We start from the raw sequence: 22500 nt of genomic DNA, 5'->3' as shown, positions 1-22500 counted from the left end.
GCCACGCTTTATTTATATAAATTCTCTCTCTCACTCTCTCTCTCTCTCTCTCTCTCTCTCTCTCTCTCTCTCTCTGCGAATTTCATCCCTGGACCGGAGGGGAGATTGCATTCCAGAATTCAGGCCTCCAAAAAATTGGAATGTGATAGTCTATTTTATTCCTTTTTCTTCCGATCGTTCCCTTGACAGTCAGACAGACAGACAGAGACAGGAAGTCTGTCCGTTTTTTCCTGGACAATATGATATTGCAGCTTCATATATATAAATATATATATATATATATATATATATATATATATATATATTATACATATATATAATGTACATATTACAGTTTCATATAATTTTATATATATACATATCACAAATGTCAAACTTTTAAGACCTTCCACTGTCTAGAATTGATGGCATGCAACGGAAATATTGATACTCTCACAAAGATGATCCCTACGCATATAAAAATAAATAAAACTAATAAATTTAATAAATGAAAATAAAAGAGCGGAAGAGAAAAATGAAGAGAAACTGAATAAGCTGAAGCTGCAAAAGAAAACATTATGTCTCGCGTACTTTGGACTTCACGATAGCTGGAAACATCTGTCAATACGAGGCCTAATCTGTTACCAGAATTATGCGTGAGGTTCCCAATTAGCTGGACATAAATGGATATACGCCACAACCTAGCCCCCCCCCCCCCCCCCCCACCCCCCCCCCCCCCCACCCCCCCGACTACCAACCTACCACATCCCCAAAATACAATAGACTACGTATCGAAATTTTGTAATTTCCTAGATGATGATACACGCACCAGCCCCACCCAAGCCCCGAAATGAAAGAGAATGCATATCAAAATTAGTTTTAATTCTCTCTTTTGATATAAAGCTTCAGCATCGTGTATGAAGTTGAGAGCAGAAAGGTTTGAAAGATGCAAAAGGAGGAAAACCTCACATTTCCGCTAATGAAATAACTGTTAGAAGACGATGGATAGAAAGATAGAAAAACAGTCTATGAGAGGATGTACTGTCAAAGAAACGAAAGGGTTTTTTTTTATTTATTTAATTTTCATCTTTTTACATTTGAAATTGACCTTTTTTAATTTGATTTTAATTTTAAATTTGAAATCTACCTTTTTTTTATTTTAGGGTAAAAAGCTGTAGATTGTTCCCGTGAGGAGAATGAAAATGACGAAAACTGGAGACATACCAAAACCCATAAATTTTGGCCCACTCGCCAAAATGAAGACCGGGCAAGCAAGATAAGCGCGCTGGGTGATGGAGGTATCGGGATTTCGCAAAATGCTGCGATTCCCGGAGGCATATTTTATCGTTCATCCGTCCTCGTGAATGGAAGAAGAAGAAGAAGAAAAAGGGTACTATGTTTTAAGAAGGATGTACTAACAGAAAAAGAAACTTGTGTGGTTCAAGTTATGTTGAAACGTTTCAGGTTCCTTGAAGTCTTCGACGGCGTTATAAATGGCATCAATAAATTGTGACGAGAAAGTGTGTAGTGGCACATGTATATTACTGCATTCTTCATGTTGAAGAATTTCTCATTCAAAGTAATGAGAACAGTCAGATGCAGAGACCACCTGATAGATACGAGGAGAAAGATTGACGTATTTTGCGTGACAGGAAAATAAAATAAATAGGTACAGAGATGAAAGAGAGAGAGAGAGAGAGAGAGAGAGAGAGAGAGAGAGAGAGAGAGAGAGAAACATCACTGAGATGTCATAACATAGGATATCACGAGTTGTTACTTTTTTTCAAAATATTTATTTTTAATCTTCTTTTGATATTGATTTTGCTTTAACCAGTTACACCATCTCTGTAAATAGATTCCTTTTTTAAAACAGGATACGTCTCAAGTATAAAAGGCCCATTAAAACACTCTGGTTTAAAGCTAAGGGCTATATAGTCCTTAGTTTTAAACCAGTGTTTTAATTGGCCTTTTTACTTGGTGTATATATATATATATGTATATGTATATATATATATATATATATATATATATATATATATATATGTGTGTGTGTGTGTGTGTGTGTGTGTGTGTGTGTGTGTGTGTACACATATACATTTGTATGTGTTTGTACATGCAGTATGTTTTTATACGTATCTCTTTTGCACAAACATTAACAGCAAACAAGCAAAATTTATTTCACAACCATACCTCCTTTAAGTACAAAAAAAAAAATTAATAAAATCAATCTCCCACATGCAGCAATATTCTAGTATAGTCCTTCCTCAACGCCCCTGCTCAGGACGCCACAAGAAGGATCTCCCTCTCCCCGTACCCCACTTCCCTAAACCTCAACACCTTCCCATAAGCTCCTTAGCACAAAGCCCTTGCTATAAACTCCTCCATCCTGAAGGTGGTGGCTAGCTGGCCACTGACCACGGGGTCCTCTTGAAGCCTCCCGAATCCTCCTATGGTCGAAGGTCCCTCTGAGGAGCTTCCAAGGAAAGGATTAAGGTCGGCTGCCAAGGATTCCCATTATAGGAATCCCGGGGAGGGAACTTATCGGCCGTGTCCTTTGTGAGATTACTCCGGACGTGGGAAATCCAGGAGGCGACTTGGTCACGCCTTTGGAGTTCCTCGTGGGGCTTCAGGAATCCGGATTTGGGGGATGGGGTTGCTACCCCTACGCCATTCTCAACTCCAACTGCGCCCCACTGCGTTCGACTAAGTGCCAGGCATATTCCATGCAAATTCTGCATTAACCCCATTTCCGTTTCGAGACCTCATCAATGGATAAGGGTACTTGGTAGTTAGTCGATTGCAGTTCTTAACAAGGGTAAAAAGGGACAAAGGCTACGCACACGCAACGATTCATTGGATCAAATACCTTATAGAAGTTCGATTGCAGTTGCCACAGAAAAGCATACCATATATATATATATATATATATATATATATATATATATATATATATATATCACTATATATATATATATATATATACATACATATATATATATATGGGTATGCATTGCAAGCTATATACGTTTACAAGGTCGGGCTACAAATTTATCACCTCTTTACGCATTTTACAAAGGAAGCCAAGTACTTCATTTAACAAGCGGGTTCAAAGGCTTGTTTTTAAAAGCCCCGAAGCGCAATTAGCCTGAATCGATATGCCAAGATTAAGACAGAGAAGGATGAGAGAGAGAGAGAGAGAGAGACAGAGAGAGACAGAGCAGCTGAGCATATTCTGTACGGTGTTCCAATAAATATTATTTTCTTCATTGCCAGTTGCAACGCCACTATCATTTGTGTATAAAATCCATGAATCAATGTCCGTTTCTTCTTTCTGTTTACCTAATCTAGAAATCCCAGCTAGAACAGTGATTGAATCAAGGATACGTTTCTTCTTTTTTTACATAATCAAGAAGAGATCGCCCATTACATAAAAAAATTACGAATTAATAAATAGATCAAAATCATTCACTTACATTTTTATGTGTTTATTGTCAAATTGTTATATTATTTTTTCTTTTTTGATAAGTGGTATCCTTTTACTTTCTGTTGCTTGTTTTTGATGATCACCCAAACTATTCTTTGGGAGTTTTTTTTTTTTTTTTTTTTTTTTTGCTCTATCACAGTCCTCCAATTCGACTGGGTGGTATTTATAGTGTGGGGTTCCGGGTTGCATCCTGCCTCCTTAGGAGTCCATCACTTTTCTTACTATGTGCGCCGTTTCTAGGATCACACTCTTCTGCATGAGTCCTGGAGCTACTTCAGCCTCTAGTTTTTTCTAGATTACTTTTTCAGAGATCTTGGAGAGAGCACTAGGCATGATCCCAAGATCTCTGAAAAGGAATCTAGAAAAACTAGAGGCTGAAGTAGCTGCAGGACTCATGCAGAAGAGTGTGATCCTAGAAACGGCACACATAGTAAGAAAAGTGATGGACTCCTAAGGAGGCAGGATGCAACCCGGAACCCCACACTATAAATACCACCCAGTCGAATTGGAGGACTGTGATAGAGCAAAAAAAAAAAATAAATAATAGGTAATAATAATAATAATAATAATAATAATAATAATAATAATAATATAATAATAATAATAACCACATTCTTTGGAAACTTGAATTTCAAGTCAGTGGCCCTTGTGGTGCTGGACTTGTTCCGTATGAATAAGGTTCACCTTCTGAATAATAATAATAATAATAATAATAATAATAATAATAATAATAATAATAATAATATAATAATAATAATACTGGAAAAAAGTACGGCAGAATTAAGCGAATTGGTTTATATATAAAATCAACTCGCTTAATTCTGCCATTCTTTTTAACAGCATTTGCCTAAAAAAGGGTCTTCTACCAAAATAATAATAATAATAATAATAATAATAATAATAATAATAATAATAATAATAATAATAAATTAGTGTTAGTCGCCATTATTTTAAACGCCCCCCTCCCCACTGGTCCTTATTCGGCCCATCAGTATGTTAATAACATTTTTTTAAAACTTGTACCACAGGTGTTTCCCAATAAACACGACTCAATTACCTCCTGGAATCTTTTATTCCTTCCCGAGGGGGAACAAACAGGAAAGTGGTTATCAATCAGTCGACCTCCTCTCGTCTGTCTCTCTCTCTCTCTCTCTCTCTCTCTCTCTCTCTCTCTCTTCCTCGATGGCGCAAGGAAGGAAAGGAAGGAAGGATACGTCCGTGCCAGGTAATCCTGTAGATATCGATCGCTGCAGAATTTTTTTTATTTTATTTTATTAATTTTTTTTTTTAAGGAAACAGGTCGCAGGTATTTGGGTTCAACGAAGGGAGGATGGTAGTCTCACAGGCGATTGAGAATCCTTCAGCTGCTGGTGGTGGTGGTCAAGTAACGCGAATAATACCGGGTATTTCAGAGGCTTCAGAATGGAAGGGAATGTATATGTACAGTTTAGGCCAAGGGCCAAGCGCTGGGATCTATATGATGAGGTCATTCAGCGCTGAATGGGAAATTGAGAGTAAAAAGGTTTGAAAGCAGTAACAGAGGGAAAACCTTTTGCAGTTAAACTATGAAACTATTGTTAGAAGAGGGTGTGGGATGGAAACTGGAAGAAAGTGGATGGAATAAAAATTAGAATCTAACATAATATCTAGACCAAAAGATAAAAAACACTGGGACCTATGATAAGGTCATTCAGCGCCGAAGGGAAAATTGACAGCTAGAAGGAATCAAACCATTTTTCAGAGAGGGTGGAAAATGAAATGGAAGAATGAGAATATGAATGGAGGTATAGTACAGGAAACATTAAAAGAATGAAAGGGGATTGCAGCTACGGGCCGAAGACGCTGCAAAGAACCTTGAGTAATGCCTACAGTGCCCTACGTGAGGTGAAATGTCGGCACTAGCCCCCTGAAGGGACAAAGGCTTCGAGAATTGTCTTGAATGGATTCTGGATTTAAATGTGGTGAAATTCGTGACACGTTCTGCGTTACAAATGACTGATTCGAGTCTTCTCATGAGACGTGGACTAGTGACGCTCGATTGAGAGAGAGAGAGAGAGAGAGAGAGAGAGAGAGAGAGAGAGAGAGAGAGAGAGAGAGAGAGAGAGACCTTTCCATAAGACCTGCAAATACTTCATTGTAAATAAACTGGTTATATTTAAATATTCCACTCCTAAATACACAAAACTATTCTTGCATTTTATCAGAAAGTTACATCTTAAAAATGGATACTCAGCATCTCACACTTCCGGGGCACTAAAAATAAAATCTATGATATAAAGACATTTCTTTGTTGTTTTTTACAATTTACCTGTGCCCGTAATGGCTGTAAATAAGTACGTACGCATACAAGTATCCCCAAGTATAAATATGCCAAGCAAGCTCTAATCTGTGTGACGTTGGAGCGTATCGACTTCCAGAAAGTTATATCAGTCATTACTGAGTAGAAGTCGATAGTGAAATAGGTTACTGATACAGAACCTCCGAGTGAGTGGACGGATTCATTCGTTAATGCTAAGCATTCACCAGCAAAACCTATGATTAGACGTACTTCTGTTGCATGTGATGCCTGAATAAAATAAACAAATTTCAAGTGATACAGCAACGAACCTGATATAATTCGACTCTTGAAAATATAAACATTAATGTAAATTGTCTGAGAAAACTACTGTTTCAAAGTTGGAAACAGGGTCTTTATGTATAATATATATATATTATATATATATATTATATATATATATATATATAGTATTATATATATATATATATATGTATATATTATATATATAGATATATATATAATATATATATATTATTATATCTATATATATCTATATATATATTATATATATATATATATATATATATAATAGATATATATGTGTGTGTGTGTGTGTGTGTGTGTGTGTGTGTGTGTGTGTGTGTGTCTGTGTCTGCTCCTGTGTGTTTGTTTACGTATGTGGTTTGGAGAATATCTTGAAAATAGGTGGGAAGAATTCACTGAAGACTAGCAGAGATGGTCATTTTGAGAGAGAGAGAGAGAGAGAGAGAGAGAGAGAGAGAGAGAGAGGAGAGAGAGTTTTCTTACGTTATGTCATTATGCTGAACTCGCTGGATTTCATGGACACAGCAGGACGCCTAATTACTTACGAAAATTATACGATTATCTTTCAGTATTTGAAAATAAAAACCAGACAAACGAAAGAATAACAGAGAAACTTAGCAAATAAAAAAAATGAGAGGATGGTAACTTTAGAGTAGGCGTGTACTAAAAAAAAAAATCATTAACCAATTCTTGTTGCCCAGAGGAAGTGAAAACCAAAAACTTTGAAAAGCAGAGGCGCCTAACACTCAATGACACTTATAAATCCTCTCGCGAGGCTAGAGCCTCCTGCCTGGCATAAAAGAAGCTTAAGATAATCCCCATCCCCAACCCCCCCCCCCACCCCCGTCCCTTATTTCTGGATTCAGTTTGCAATAGGATGAACCGGCGCTATTCTAGACGCCATTATATTCCTTTTAGTTTTCTGTAAAAGAAAATGTCGTGCCAGCTTTGTCTGTCCGTCTGCCCTCAGATCATAAAAACTGCTGAGGGTAGAGGGCTGCAAATTGGTATGTTGCTCATCCACCCTCCATTCATCAAACATACCAAATTGCAGCCCTCAAGCCTCAGTAGTTTTGATTTTATTTGAGGTTGAAGTTAGCCATGATCGTATTTCTAGCAGCGCTATAGGTACCAACAACACAGGCCACCACCGGACCGTCGCTGAGTTTCGTGGGCCGAGGCTAACAGTTTTATGGGCCATGGCTGAGGACACCACCGGATAGAAAACTCGATTTTTACTTTTTTTTTAGTATCCATTACTGTGTATATATTTTTACATTTGCTTGCTCCCATCATGATTTATCTAAGGAAAATTTCTGATGTTTGTTCAGACGTCCACTGAGACGCTCATAAACTTTGGACCTTATGATATGAGGTATATATATTATTTTTTTTCAAAAAATTCTTTACTGAATAAAACAAATAAAGAAGAAAAGATAAACAAATCAAGAAAGGAAGTGATTCGTACTTTCCTCAAGCAGAGAGACCTTTCCTACAGTCCCTCTCGAGAGGGGACAAAAACAGTCATCTCTTTTCCGAACGGAAATCGCTATTCCCGTTCGAACTTTCTACCAGAAATAATTTCCCACCGAGGGGGCGGGGGTTGGGGGGAAAGGGGAAAGGGGCGTGGCGTTCGGACCCATTCATCACTGACCAGATGTCTGGCGATTGTTTCCTGAAACCCGATTGGCGCCGCCTGTCATCCAAACTTGTTCGTACGAACGAGGACTCTTTTTGTAACTCTGTTTCTCCTCCGTCTCGAATGTCAACACGATATGGAATGCCGTCGCGTATAAATGCTTTGATTGTTAACACTCGTATTTCCTGGTGTCTGAAATAGATTGGCTACTTTTGCTATCAAAATATGTTTTTCTTGACGATCACATGGTAGTGTTAAAAAAATGAATGGGCTACTTTTGCTATCAAAAGATGTTTTTCTTGACGATCACATAGTAGTGTTAAAAAAAATGAATGGGCTACTTTTGCAGTCAAAAGATGTTTTTCTTGACGATCACATAGTAGTGTTAAAAAAATGAATGGGCTACTTTTGCAGTCAAAAGATGTTTTTCTTGACGGTTACATGGTAGTTTAAAAAAATGAATGGACTACTTTTGCTATCAAAAGATGTTTTTCTTGACGATCACATAGTAGTGTTAAATAAAATGAATGGGCTACTTTTGCTATCTAAAGATGTTTTTCTTGACGGTCACATGGTAGTTTAAAAAAATGAATGGGCTACTTTTGCTATCAAAAGATGTTTTTCTTGACGATCACATGGTAGTGTTAAAAAAATGAATGGGCTACTTTTGCAGTCAAAAGATGTTTTTCTTGACGGTTACATGGTAGTTTAAAAAAATGAATGGGCTACTTTTGCTATCAAAAGATGTTTTCTTGACGATCACATGGTAGTGTTAAAAAAATGAATGGGCTACTTTTGCTATCTAAAGATGTTTTTCTTGACGGTCACAAGGTAGTTTAAAAAAATGAATGGGCTACTTTTGCTATCAAAAGATGTTTTTCTTGACGGTCACATGGTAGTGTTACATAAAATTAATGGGCTACTCTTGCTATCAAAAGATGTTTTTCTTGACGGTCACATGGTAGTGTTAAATAAAATAAAATATGAATGGGCTAGCAACTGCTCTAGCATGTTGTTGTCACTACACTCAAGGGTATATGTATGCGTATAACTGGATCACTTAAATATGGAACGTGATGAATATATATAAATAAAGACAAAATCCACGAAGGGCAGAGAAACTATGGGGTTCTGCAAGACCTTTTTTCCGACTTCTTGTCCCCTATACTTAGCAGACCCTCAGTAAAGGACAAGAAGTCGAAAGGCCCCTGCTTGAACTCCATCATTTTTCTGTCTTTCTTGAATTTTGTCTTTATATATATATTATATCTATATATTATATATATCTATATAATGTATATAATATATATATAATATATAATATATGTATATATATATATAATATATATATATATATATATATATATCTAATATAACTCATCGCGTGTAAAACAACATATATGAATCTCAGAAGACCTTGTCAGCTGTCCAATGAGGAACGACGTAAATAATCTTAAGGAACCTTCCACCAATCGTCCCAAGACACCACGGAAATATAGGCGTCGCAATTAGTCAGGACGATATTATGAAAATAATTCCCCCCCGTCCCCGCACCCCACGACAAGAGACCCTCTTGTGGCGTCAACGGCTGAAACAATAACAGACCCGGGTGAATTATGACTTACGAATTATTATTCAATCCCTGCTCGGTTTTTATTCAATGCTCGCCAGACAGTGTGACATCTTTCTCAGCTTCACTCAATTAATGTTTTTTTTTTATCAGATTCCGTAGAGGCCATTAAATGGACAAAGGTGATCTCAGTTTCTTCACAAACCCACTCAATTGGACGAAATACTCTTTATTGTGTGCTGCCTTCTTGCACAGGAATATATATATTATCGCCAATGGCCTCTTACCATTCCATAATAGTGTAGGGAACAAATGGCAGAGGTCATGAGGTTACTATGAGAGAGAGAGAGAGAGAGAGAGAGAGAGAGAGAGAGAGAGAATACTGCCAGCAATGAGCAGAGGCTCAATGTCTCAATGTCAATACACAGGGATTACTTGCTGAATTTTCCCCTTGCATGTATGCCCCGTTAACGACTGACGCGTGCCCAATAGCCAATAGCCTGAGAGAGAGAGAGAGAGAGAGAGAGAGAGAGAGAGATCGATCTAATCACATTAGCCAATCGGATTTTAGTCTTTCATGTCCCCAACTTTTCCGTCCACCAAAATAGACAGGTTGAACTTTTTTTTTCTTTTTTTTCGGGTTTTGGACTGGTATGTGTGTGCGTGTGTGTGTGTGTGTATGTGTGGTCAGGGAAAGTGCGAATCCGTATCTATATCCGGAAGAAGCCGCTGGCCAATAATCTGTTAGCAGCAATAAACGAGGACTTATTAGTCTTCGGGAATGGTCTCTCATCGGTGGAAATAGCGGGGACATCCACCCGACAAAGCGAGGGAATTTATTTCGTGTTTTTCAAACACAATAAGAAGAAATTGGTTGGATTGAAACATCTCATTGTGAAAGACGTCACGGCGAGGGATTTATCTCCCACAATGCAATGAACACCGAAAGAAAGCGATAAAGACGAAGTGAATGCAACCAAGAAACGATAACTTAAATAATTATATATATATATATATATATATATATATAATATATATATATAATATATATATATATATATATGGCAAAGGGCGGTATTTATAACTGCCCATATGAGCTACGCATTGGCTAAAGTGCCCGATGTTATCTTAGTTTCGTACAAGATCTATTGCATTGGCTTCAATTTCCTATTATTTTTATCATCACTACTAGGAAACATATGTATACAGAAATTATGTATGATAAATTCTTAAAGTAACTAAGTCTACGGGCATAACCAGCCCCGTTTCACGGGCAGAACCAGCTCCGTTTCAGGGAATCCCTTTTCACCCCCACCCCCTTCGTAGGGGGTGGAGGGAAGTAGGATGAAACACCATTATAAACCATCTTAGGGGTCCCCACAATAACCCTGGAAAGTTTCATGCACATCGGACCAGCCGTTTGGCCGTGATTGAATAGCAGACGGACGGACAGACATAACGCCCATTATAGTAAGATTATTATTATTATTCAGAACATGAAACCTATCCATATGGAACTAGCCCACCACAGCACAACTGTCACTGACTTTGAAATTCAAGAAACTTCTAAAGGATAGGGAATTCATTAGGAAGAAGCATGAGGAGGTAAAGGGAAATACAGAAAGAAGAGATCACTTAATAGTTTTTTTTATTTCTTTTTATTTTTTTATTTTCATTATTATTTTTTTTAGAGTAGTTCAAACACAAACTCCCACCCTTGCGTCTGCAATCAAATTACGAGCAAAGTCGCCGGAAACGAAATAAATGATAAAAAATGTTTTTTTTTTTTTTTTTTTTTTTTTTTTTGAGTAGCTCAAGGACAGAGACACACCCGCGATAGATCTACGAAAGCACAACTTCCCGCCCTGCGTCCCCAGTCAAAAGCACAGGCAAGGTCGCCCTAACCGATACATTTCTGGTGGAAAACATCCGGCCAAAAATTCAAGCAAAGTCGTCCGCATTCAGCAGCCTGCTTTCCAATAAGGTCGTGTGGGCATCTCGTCGACTCCATTAGCCTCTCTATATTCGCCCGACAAACACCACTGCAAACAGATTGACAGACAAGGTGCAGACAAGGCCAATCTTTCAGACTTCCCCCCCCTTCACCATCCCCTTCCCCCCACCCCCACCCAATTGAAACGAAATCTGTCTCTTTTGTTACGGCTTGCGACCGTGCAAGCATTGATTGCAAAGTGCCTCCATTAAAAGGTGATGCCGAAAAAAAATGACTCTCCTCAAAGTGATGGACAGACATCATCAGCTTGGCAGGAAAAAGCTCTCTCTCTCTCTCTCTCTCTCTCTCTCTCTCTCTCTCTCTCTCTCTCTCTCTTTCTCTGCATGTTAAAGCGATTTTGCTCTGTAACCTTTATGCGCTCGTATTCATTTCCATACGTATATTGCTTTACTAAGTGCCTGGTATCTTTTTTACAGGATTTAGTGAATGTATGGATGTATGTATACACACACACACACACACACACACACATATATATATATATATATATGTGTGTGTGTGTGTGTGTGTGCATATAATGTTCGTATGTATGTATGGGAGTGCCTGCAGTCAGTGTATATGCGGCTGAGAGAGAGAGAGAGAGAGAGAGAGAGAGAGAGAGAGAGAGAGAGAGAGAGAGGGGGGGGGGGGGGGGGGTGCGGGGCTCTACATGCACCTTCGTGCAATTCTACATACTAGCTGACAGACCCAGCCCTGCTTGGGATAACTCTGAATGACAACTGATAAACTTGCTCGCTCTCTTCTCTCTCTCTCTCTCTCTCTCTCTCTCTCTCTCTCTCTTCTCCCAAACACCCGCTCTTCTCTGTCTCTGTCTCTCTCTCTAACCCTCCCTGACATTTTCCATCTTTCTTCTTCCTAACACCCCATCTACTCTCTCTTACTTCCTCTCCCACTCATTCTCTCTCTGTCAACCCCCTCCTCAGACTCCACCCTCTTCCATGTATTCTTTTACAAATGATACGTCATATGTGTACAGAAATTATGTATGATAAATTCTTAAAGTAACTAAGTCTACGGGCATCACCAGCCCCGTTTCACGGCAGAACCAGCTCCGTTTCAGTGAATCCCTTCTCACCCCCACCCCCTTTTGAGGGGGAGGGGAAGGTAGGATGAAACCCCATTATAAACCACCTAAGGGGTCCCCACTATAACCCTGCCAAGTTTCATGCTCATCAAACCAGCTGTTTGGCCGTGATTGAATGACAAACGGGACGGATGGACGGACAGATATAACGCTCATTATAGTAAGCACGGTCCAGATAGAACAGGTCAGCCAGGCAGCGTCTCAATTTTAAGCCTCTTCTGCGCACTTACGTCATCTGAGGGAGCGCGGTGGTGAGAACCATTAAGAACGTAGATCTAACACACCGTCAAGAATCTTTTTAGAAGGGAATGTTTTTGATAATGTGATCTTTCAAGTGTCAAAAGAATGTAAATATAACAACATTTGCATTTTGAAAATATTTTATTGGGTTACAACTTTTATCTTTTTACTTAGGACCTCCCTGCATGGTTGTCCTTGACGTTTCCTTTACTTTATCAAATTATTAAGATACCTCATTCGAAAATAAACGGATATCTTTACATAAAAAGCTATAACATCGTCAGGAACTTCAATATTAAGCTTTTTCAATTCAAAGTATAGCTTTTTAAAACAATGTTTACCCTATATGAGTGCTTTCCCGTGTACAGCATTAAAGATCCCACATTTTTACCAACTGTGAAAAAAAAACTACTAGAAGGTAAATGCAACTCCCCCCTACTTACACAGTCTAACCAAGTATCACTCCTTGGTACTTCTTTATTCTTATTTCCTAACTCAGGGTATTTCACACAAAATACTTTGACAATATATCCCCCAATGTATTTAAGAGCCTCCTCCTCAATTACTCCCTCGATATCTTTTTTTTTCTGTTTGCTCTCAAAACGTTTTCTTCCTCATCGAAAACATCTTTTCCTAAGTCAAAATCTAAATTTCTAAACATCTGTTGTTAGCCATATTTCTAATGCTAACTCCTTTTCTTTTGTTACATACTCACCTTCATTGGGAGATTCAGGGGATTTTTCAACTGAGGTGATGTTACACTTTTCACTTATTACCTTCATTTTCTTCCCTAACAACAATTTTTTATGCCTGAATTTAAAATTCACTGCATTTGGATGATCATGGTGACCATCCATGGCGTTATACACCCAAAGAAATGTTCAAGGCAATATTGATTTAATCTTTAAGTCAGCAGGTAGCCAATACTATGAGAGGCTTTTAACATTAAATAAAACAATGGTGGATTTACATGAAAAAAATTATTCCTTTCTCCAGAAGGAATATTTATATATTTTTTTTTTTTTGCATTATGACTTTTAACTCATAATACTCATTAACTCGATGACCTTGAGGAATTTAATTTAGTTGTTTGTTTTTCTACATCAATATTAAAAGCAGTGCTTTTACCAAACCCTCCATACATGCATGAAAAATTCGTGATGTCGAGCCAATCATTCGTTATTAAAAGAATAAAATCGGACGTTCCACTCCAGTTTTGACACTTCAACAGTCTCGTTTCGCCTAAATATTTTACTGAATAGGTACATGATGTAAACACCAGTTGCACTGCTAATGTAACGCGCTGTCTTTGTTGACCCGTTACATTAAAATGCATTTCAATTATCTTAATATGCAAGCCCATAGTCTGTTTTGGTTTTACTAAGTATTTCTCGTATGCTAGAAACTGAATACACTCTTGATTATTAAGGGAAAAACCAGTCAATAAACTACTTACTAATTTGATTAAATGGGGAACATCAGAGAACACGACGATAATTCTGTCAGCACGACAACAGGCATGTACCCACTGGTCTTTGTATGGCTTTTCTTTTGGAAAACGATGGTATTTTACATTGGAGTTTTTCGTTTTTTTACGTGTATTAGAACAGCCAAATACTGCGTAGTTACTTGGCACTATCAATGGTAGAATGAATGAATGAATAAAAAGATATATGGACACACAGCAAGTCCTATAGTCTACCTTACGACTATGGGTAGCATATTGTTTTTTTTTTTTGGTTAAACCGCGTTGCGAGAGACCAGGGCGCGTGACGTCACAGTATTGGTGATTCATACCCAAAGCTTCGCGCTGGCTGACCTGTTGTATCTAGACCGTGATAGTAAGATACTCCTTGATGTATGTCTGTATGTGCGCGAACAAGTAATAAAGAATAAAATTTGCTCAGCTCAGTGACAAAAAAAAAAAAAATAATAATTTCACAGGAGCAAGAAAACTGAATCTGGAAGGGAATAAAAACCACACATTACGAAAAATGTCCTTGACCGAGATTCCAAAGAACACAGCCTTTCGTGCGCATTATCTCTCTCTCTCTCTCTCTCTCTCTCTCTCTCTCTCTCTCTCTCTATCTCTCTCTCTCTCTCTGAGCAGGGCGGAGATGATTCATTCAGTAGCTTCTAATATTTCAAATTGCCAATTTTTCCGAATACATCATAAAAACACAAACACTCAAAATAAAGAGGAACCATCTGCAGAAGGCGAAGAACGGAATGTTGTCGATCTCTTGGGTTCCCATCTGATAGTAAGACAATGGCAATGTCGACAGCTCTCTCTCTCTCTCTCTCTCTCTCTCTCTCTCTCTCTCTCTCTCCTGCAGGTGTCGACAAGCTACACTTGAACACACAACCGTGGAATGCTCCTCCTTCAGAAAGTGTCCAAGTGTCGCAGATAACATCGGAGCGAACAAGGAACATTCGCAGGAGCAGAAGACACTGAACAACACGTTATATACTAGAAGTCGGGCCAATGTGTGCACAGATGGATAAACAAATATAACATCATACAAAAATCTAAAGAAATAAAAAAAAATACAATAAATAGAAGGCTTTTGAGGGTACATAGGACTGATGGGATATGAATGGAAACTTTAACATTCAAAAAGTATTACAAACGCTTCTACTCAAGTTTAGGAAAAACGCCAAAATATAAGAAATGCAAAAAATCCCAGACGTTTTGTCAGAGTTGTCCTTGAGACTGACTGACGGGATAATGATTATTTATGAAGTTATCTAAGTTAGTTATTCATGAAGTTAGGTATTCGAGAAGTTAGTTATTCAAGACTCCTGCAAACTGAAGGTCTGAGAGATGAATTTCAAACATTACCTCTCCTAAAAATGGTATATGGAAATGTCGCATTCAAAAAGGTATTACCGGGCATTTCTATTCAAAATTAGGCATGACTTGAAGCTAGTCATTTATGAAGTTAGCTATCTATGAAGTTCTATTTATTTATGAAGTTAGTTATTCAAGGCACCTGTAAACCGAAGGTGTCAATAATCTGAAGACATTTCCTCGCCAAAGAGGGTAGGAAGAAGGAAACGTCTAAATAAACAAGGCTTACTCGGGATGCATGCAAGATTTTCCCCTCACGCATAAGTTCTAAACATTATATTCCTAACTTTTAACGAAAATTTAAACGTGCTAAAATCTATGGGCAAACAGAACCTTGTTTCACCAACGAATATTACAATAAATATGCTCTATTTTATTAGAAATAATTAAATATGCTCTATTTTATTAGAAACAATTGTTTTGTACTGTTTAATATGCACACTATATATTTCTGACATTTTCATGCTAATGAATAAATAAAAAATATCCTATCATAAAATTCCTGTATCTTTAACAACACGAAACACCTTTTTCAGGCCTGTTTAGGATCTTCCACAGGCTTCCTATCCACCCCATATAAGAACAACAACAACAGCAAAATAGTTTGTAGGCTTACTCCCCGAGTAAAACAGAAACCGAAAACGTTTCTTTTGAAACTTGGAATAAAATCCTCCATGTATAAAAGACAGTTTTGAGAACCCGTTCATTTGCTCGTAACGAGAGTCTCTCTCTCCATCTCCTATCATATGACTGACCCTCCTCCCCCTCCTCCTTATCTCTTCAGTAGCTTCCTTTCAACGCATTCATCTTCGCCCCCTTCCTTCAAACACCCATTCATTTTCACCTCATTTGTCTGGGCGTGTCCGAAGACAGCCAAAGAGAGAGAGAGAGAGAGAGAGAGAGAGAGAGAGTTGGGAATCGCCTTGCCTGCCCCCTCATAATGATGCAAGGCAAGAACTACAGTAGCTTCCCCGTCTATTAAAGTAGAGAGAGAGAGAGAGAGAGAGAGAGAGAGAGAGAGAGAGAGAGAGAGAGTGGTACATTTATATCAAGAATATGGATACAAATTTTACACTGATATCAGTGTGTCAAATGAAGCATTATATTTAAATGAAAGTTGACAGGGTATCAAATTGCCATGAGTGAGAGAGAGAGAGAGAGAGAGAGAGAGAATGAAAGCAACGATCTAGTCGGCAGTGCAAGGAGCAAAGAGAGAGATCGGGAGGTCTTTATATGAACAGCTGAAGGCGTATTTGGATTCGCAGTTGTAAAAAGTCTCATTTTACGTATCCCCGCGATTAAGAGTTTATTGACGTCATTCAACTGGTAATAAATGACCTTTGGTCAATCTGCTATGACTTCTCTGCTAATCGTGCGTGAAGGACTCGCCCGTCACTTGCTGAAGGTCTCCGGAGGCCCTAGAAGACTATCGAGCGCGCAAGCGCGCGGTTGCTTGTTAGCAAGTTTCAACCAAGCTCTTCAATCAATTGCCCCAAGAGCTGGAGTGATGTGAAAATTTATATACACACGCGCGACACACACACACACACACACACACACACACACACACACACACATATATATATCATATATATATAATATATATATATATATATATATATATATATATATATATATAAACAGATACACTGATAGATAGATCATGCTCGTCAATCAACTGCCCCAAGAGCTGGAATGATGCCAGACTTTATAGATAGAGAGACCGATAGATCGTCCCTTGTTTGAAGAAATGGCGTAAGCCATTTTTCCCCATTCTGTGGAAATGGGCGGCAGAGATTTTGATATTATTCAAAGCATGTAATTAGCTCGTTGTTTGATTATTATTATTAGTTTTTTTTAAATGTGACAACAAAGACAGCCGAAGTTTTGGTACGTTACAGAGTATCAAAAACTGAATCATTCAAAATTATAATATTTCCATGTATCAAAAAAAAAATTTTTTGTCACTTTTTTTTTTTGGTCCAGTCAAAAGGAGGTCCGCTGCTGAGAACCGACAGTAGGTCCTTCAAAATATGAACCAGTTGATGAAGTTGATACTGACAGTGATATTAGCTGTATGATTTACTTTCGCTGAAGGCTAAACACCATATGGAATTCTCTGAGTTGGAATTCTGCTACTGCCAGCCATTACATCACTGCAAAAGCTCTTGATTCAAGGGCATCAACTAGCAATGTAGGAAATAGCAATGACATCTGGTCTAAACAAGAGAAGCAGGAGGGGAAGGAGGAGGTTCGAGGAAGAAGTACTAGAAGCGACCCTACGTCCATCCCACCCTTCCTCCCTCACCACCGCCCTCCGTGAGTTATGGAAAGGCAACATGGGTTCACAGGATCAACAAACAAGGAGAAGAAGAGAGAGGGGCATTCTCTTCGAACAGATTCGGGGTTGCCAAATGAGGTTGTTCCTTTGCGTTATGCAATTGTTTCCATTTCCTCGCGTTGTTGCGCTGGGGCTGTTCGACACTAAGATTACTAGCATACTAAAGACTGCAGTGGATCAGTGGTTGGGGCGCTAATTTCCTTGTTTCCTTCCCCGATTTATAACATCGAGTTCCTTATTTCCTTCCCCAATTACAACGTCGTGTTCCTTGTTGCCTTCCCCGATTTATAACGTTATGTTCCTAGTTTCCTTCCCCGATTTATAACGTCGTGTTCCTGTTCCATTTCCCGATTTGTAACGTCGTGTTGCTTGTTTCATTCCCCGATTTATAACATTGTGTTCCTTGTTTCATTCCGATTTATAACGTCGTGCTCCTTCTTTGTTTTATTTCCCGATTTATAATGTCGTGTTCCTTGTTTCATTCCGATTTATAACGTCGTGCTCCTTCCTTGTTTCATTCCCCGATTTATAACGTTGTGTTCTTTGTTTCATTCCCCGATTTATAACGTCGTGTTCCTTGTTTCCTTCCCCAATTTATAACGTCTTGTTCCTTGTTTCATTCCCCGATTTATAACGTCGTGTTCCTTGTTTCATTCCCCGATTTATAACGACGTGTTGCTTGTTTCATTCCCCGATTTATAACGTCGTGTTCCTTGTTTCCTTCCCCGATTTATAACGTCGTGTTCCTTGTTTCATTCCCCGATTTAAAACGTCGTGTTCCTTGTTTCATTCCCCGATTTATAACGTCGTGTTCCTTGTTTCATTCCCCGATTTAAAACGTCGTGGTCCGTATTTCCTTCCCCAGTTTAAAACGTCGTGCTTAAAATATAGCTCTGTGAGGAGGGAGCCTTGAATAATGAATTCTGATTTCTTCGGATAATTAGATCTTAGTGGCAATCCATTTTAATCGAATCCTCATATATTATAAATTGGTCATTTTTTTTCCACAGTGATCTTATTTTGTTAATTTCATGGAAGTAAAATTTAATTACATGTGAAATGTAGTCTAGTGGTGAGAGAGAGTTGAAAATTCTTATGTAGAATTATTATTATCATTATGCAGATGAACCGTCTTCATATGGAGTAAGCCCACAAAAGGGGCATTAAACTTGAAATTCACACTTCCAGAGAGTAAGGTGTTGGTTCGAAAGTAGTAACAGAAGGTAATGATAAATACAGAAAGAGGAGACTAGTTGTTAAAATAAAGATAAATTAAAGAGTAAATGAATAAATGAAAATGCACGTAAACTGTTAACTTCAAGAACTGTATTAGGTTAGTAATGCACTGCATCTTCACTTGGAATTCTGAAGTTCCAATGATGCATAAATATTACAAAGTACCGGCAAATGCATATCACTAACTGCCCTAGATATCACTGGCGGCTTCGTTCGCATTCCTGGAGAGATATCAAGAAGTAAAATATCTTTCCGAGAACGGAAACCCACCGCCCTGTTTATTTATTTTCTTCGTTTCATCTTCGGGGTCCCTGAAAGATTCATCGTCATTTCCTATTTGCCTTAAGAAGAAGTCTGACCATTTCCTCCCCCTTCGCTTGTGGAGAAATATCAAGGAATCGATGAAAGAGTTGACGGTTAATGGTTGGACCGGCTGATTGATGAGGAAACTGGAGCTGTCAGTCCGAAGCACTGCGCTGGGGCACTTTGGGTTACTCGAGGCTTCTTAAGACATTGAAAGAGGTAGTTGAAGGGACTGGACAACGAGATAAAGAGAGATCCAGAAGTAGTAAAAAGATCTGAAAATGTAACAGGATGAAAACCCCACTTTCACTAATAAGTGACAATCAGAGGTGTTGGACCTTTCCCTCTTCTTTCCTGCTTATTTTCAAGCCCGGGCTGGAGAAGGGAAGTGTGTGAGGTTGGCCATCTGACTGCCCTCCTCTGCATTGCAAAAAAATAGAAAAAAACAAAAAAAAAAAAAAAAAAAATACACGATCAAATAAATAAAAAATTGTTCCTCTCATATCCCTTGCCACTTTGAACCATGAGAAACCAACCGTCTCTAATGAGAATGTTTATCTTTTGGTTTTTTCCCCCCTTTTTTTTATTTGCAATCCAAGTTTGATCATTTTTTCTTTCGAATCTGTGGCTCACGAGGTAAACAATCTCAGCTCATATCCAGCAGTCAAGACTTTTTAATGGTATTTTTCGTTTCAATAAATTTTTTTTTATATGAATGAATGGACATCCTTTCATGTTGGTCTTCGTGTTTCAGGGCTCTGATGCGTAGAATAAGCTAGCTAATATCCAAGGATGCAAACATTGAAAAGTTCTTATATCTTTCCCATTTTCTTAGCGCATGTAATTGGAATTCAAATTCAAGGATAAATATCTGACGTAAGAGTAATATTTTTCTGATATATTTATTATCTTTTATATTTGTATTTGTATGTATATATATATATATATATATATATATATATATATATATATATATATATATATATTATATATATATAATATATATATATAATATATTTATATATATATATATATATATATATATATAATATATATATAATATTATATATAATATATATATAATAAATATATATATAATAAATATATAAATAAATAGATATATATATATATATATATATATATTATATATATATATATATACAAATCAGTTTGTAAATTCTTATAGCGCTTATAATGTGAATTCAAATTCAAGGAAATAATCTACGTGAGATTAATATTTTTCTTAAATATTTATTAGCTTTTATATTTGTGTGTGTGTATATATATATATATATACATATATATATATATATATATATGTATATATATATATATATATATATATATATATATATATATATATATATACGCAAATCATTTATAAATTCTCCAAAACTCTAAAATAAATGTGTGGAAAATCTGGTATAGAAGGCAATAAAAGGTTTCCAGATTTTCCAGAAAAACGTGCTTGGAATACTAAAGTATAAGAAGAAAACATCACTTTTGGCTTTTTAAAATATCTATTTTCTCCCAATACAATCGCTAGGAATTCCAGTATGGGAAGACATAATCACTTCAGGCCTTTCCAAATGACAACTTGTTTTCCTGGCTTTAATATGGGGGAGAGAGGGGGGAGAAGTTGGTTATCTATGAGTGTTATGAATGCAGACATCAATACCATTACTTTAGAAAAGAGAGATTTGACTTTTATATGTCTTTTGTTTTGAATTTAAATCATTTAAGAACCAAAAACAAACAACAAAACGACTCAATGACAGTCGCCAATAAAACGATATAGGCCCGACATACAAAATTTATTCCCTCAGTCTTTTCTGTTTCAGTATTTTAGTTTTTTTTTTCGTCTTTTTCGTTATTTTCGTCTGCTGTGAGTCTTCTCAAATACTTAGAAACCATAAACATAGTTAAGAATATGGCGATAACTTTAGCTGACTTTCTATGGCTACCTAAACCAACCTGCAAATTTCTGTTTCCATATCGTTAAGTTTTTATTCTTTTGATTTTTTGTATGGTGTTTTCACGTTGCATGGAACCAGTGGTTATTCAGCAACGGGACCAACGGCTTTATACGTGACTTCCGAACCACGTCGAGAGTGAACTTCTATTACCAGAAATACACATCTCTGACTCCTCAATGGAATGCCCGAGAATCGAATTCTCGGCCACCGAGGTGGCAGGCAAAGACCATACTAACCACGCCACTGAGGCGCTAGTTTTTATTATTTTGACTTTTGTCTGCTACGAATCTTCACGAATGCGTAAACGCAAAAACCTTGCTATGAATAAAACGGTAACTGAAACTGACATTTATCGGTCACAGAGAATAACTTCCGAAATGAAGAAGAAGACGACGTAGAAGAAGAAGGAGGAAGGAGGAGGAGGAGGAAGAACACGCAAAAGAAGAAGAAGGAAGAAGGAGGAGGAGGAGGCGGAGGTAAATAGGAAGAACACGCGAAAGAAGAGGGAGAAGAAGAAGAAGAAGAAGAAAAAGGAGGAGGAGGAGAAGGAGGAGGAGAAGGAGGAGGAGAATAGGAAGAACACCCGAAGGGGAAGACAGCTGTGGCCTTCCTTCCTTCCCCCCACCCATCCCAGCACTTGGAGGTAAACACAGAAAGTAACTTCAAGTGTTGTGAAAGTAAACGATGTCGAGTTGTTGCTCGAGAAAGGCGATATATTTCCCCCCTTCGAAGTTAGACACGGGGAGAAGAAGAAGAAGAAGGAGAGAGAGAGAGAGAGAGAGAGAGAGAGAGAGAGAGAGAGAGAGAGAATCAGTTGACGGGGGGCGGAGGGGTGCGTTAATGCTAGAGAAACGCCATCTATTGATCGAGGCGATAAGCGTAGAGTTGCGTCTCTTCCCTTTCGTAATCTTTTCGCAAATTTAGGTAAATGATATTATTATTATTATTATCACTAGAGGAACGCTATTATTATTATTAATATTCAGAAGAAAACGAACCTTATTCATATATTCATATGGAACAAGCCCCCCAACAGGGACCACAGACCCGAAATTCAAGCTTCCAAAGAATATTACGGCGTTCATCTGAAAGGAGTAACAGAAGGTAATGGGAAATCACAAAAAGAAGAGATCAATTAACTAGAAAATAAAATCCTAAAATTAATAAATAAATAGACTTCC

General features: G+C 37.7%; 1 protein-coding gene across 3 annotated transcripts in view; it reads right to left on the bottom strand.

The window, feature by feature from the left end:
* Positions 1-22500, bottom strand: part of LOC135195725 (soluble guanylate cyclase 88E-like) — a 215478-nt gene that overhangs the window by 63421 nt on the left and 129557 nt on the right. The gene's annotated exons all lie outside the window — the stretch shown is intronic.

Source organism: Macrobrachium nipponense, chromosome 16 (assembly GCF_015104395.2).
Source record: "Macrobrachium nipponense isolate FS-2020 chromosome 16, ASM1510439v2, whole genome shotgun sequence".
Lineage (NCBI taxonomy): Eukaryota > Metazoa > Arthropoda > Malacostraca > Decapoda > Palaemonidae > Macrobrachium > Macrobrachium nipponense.
The sequence above is the reverse complement of the archived record's forward strand: the minus strand, read 5'-3'. Positions and strand labels throughout refer to the sequence as shown.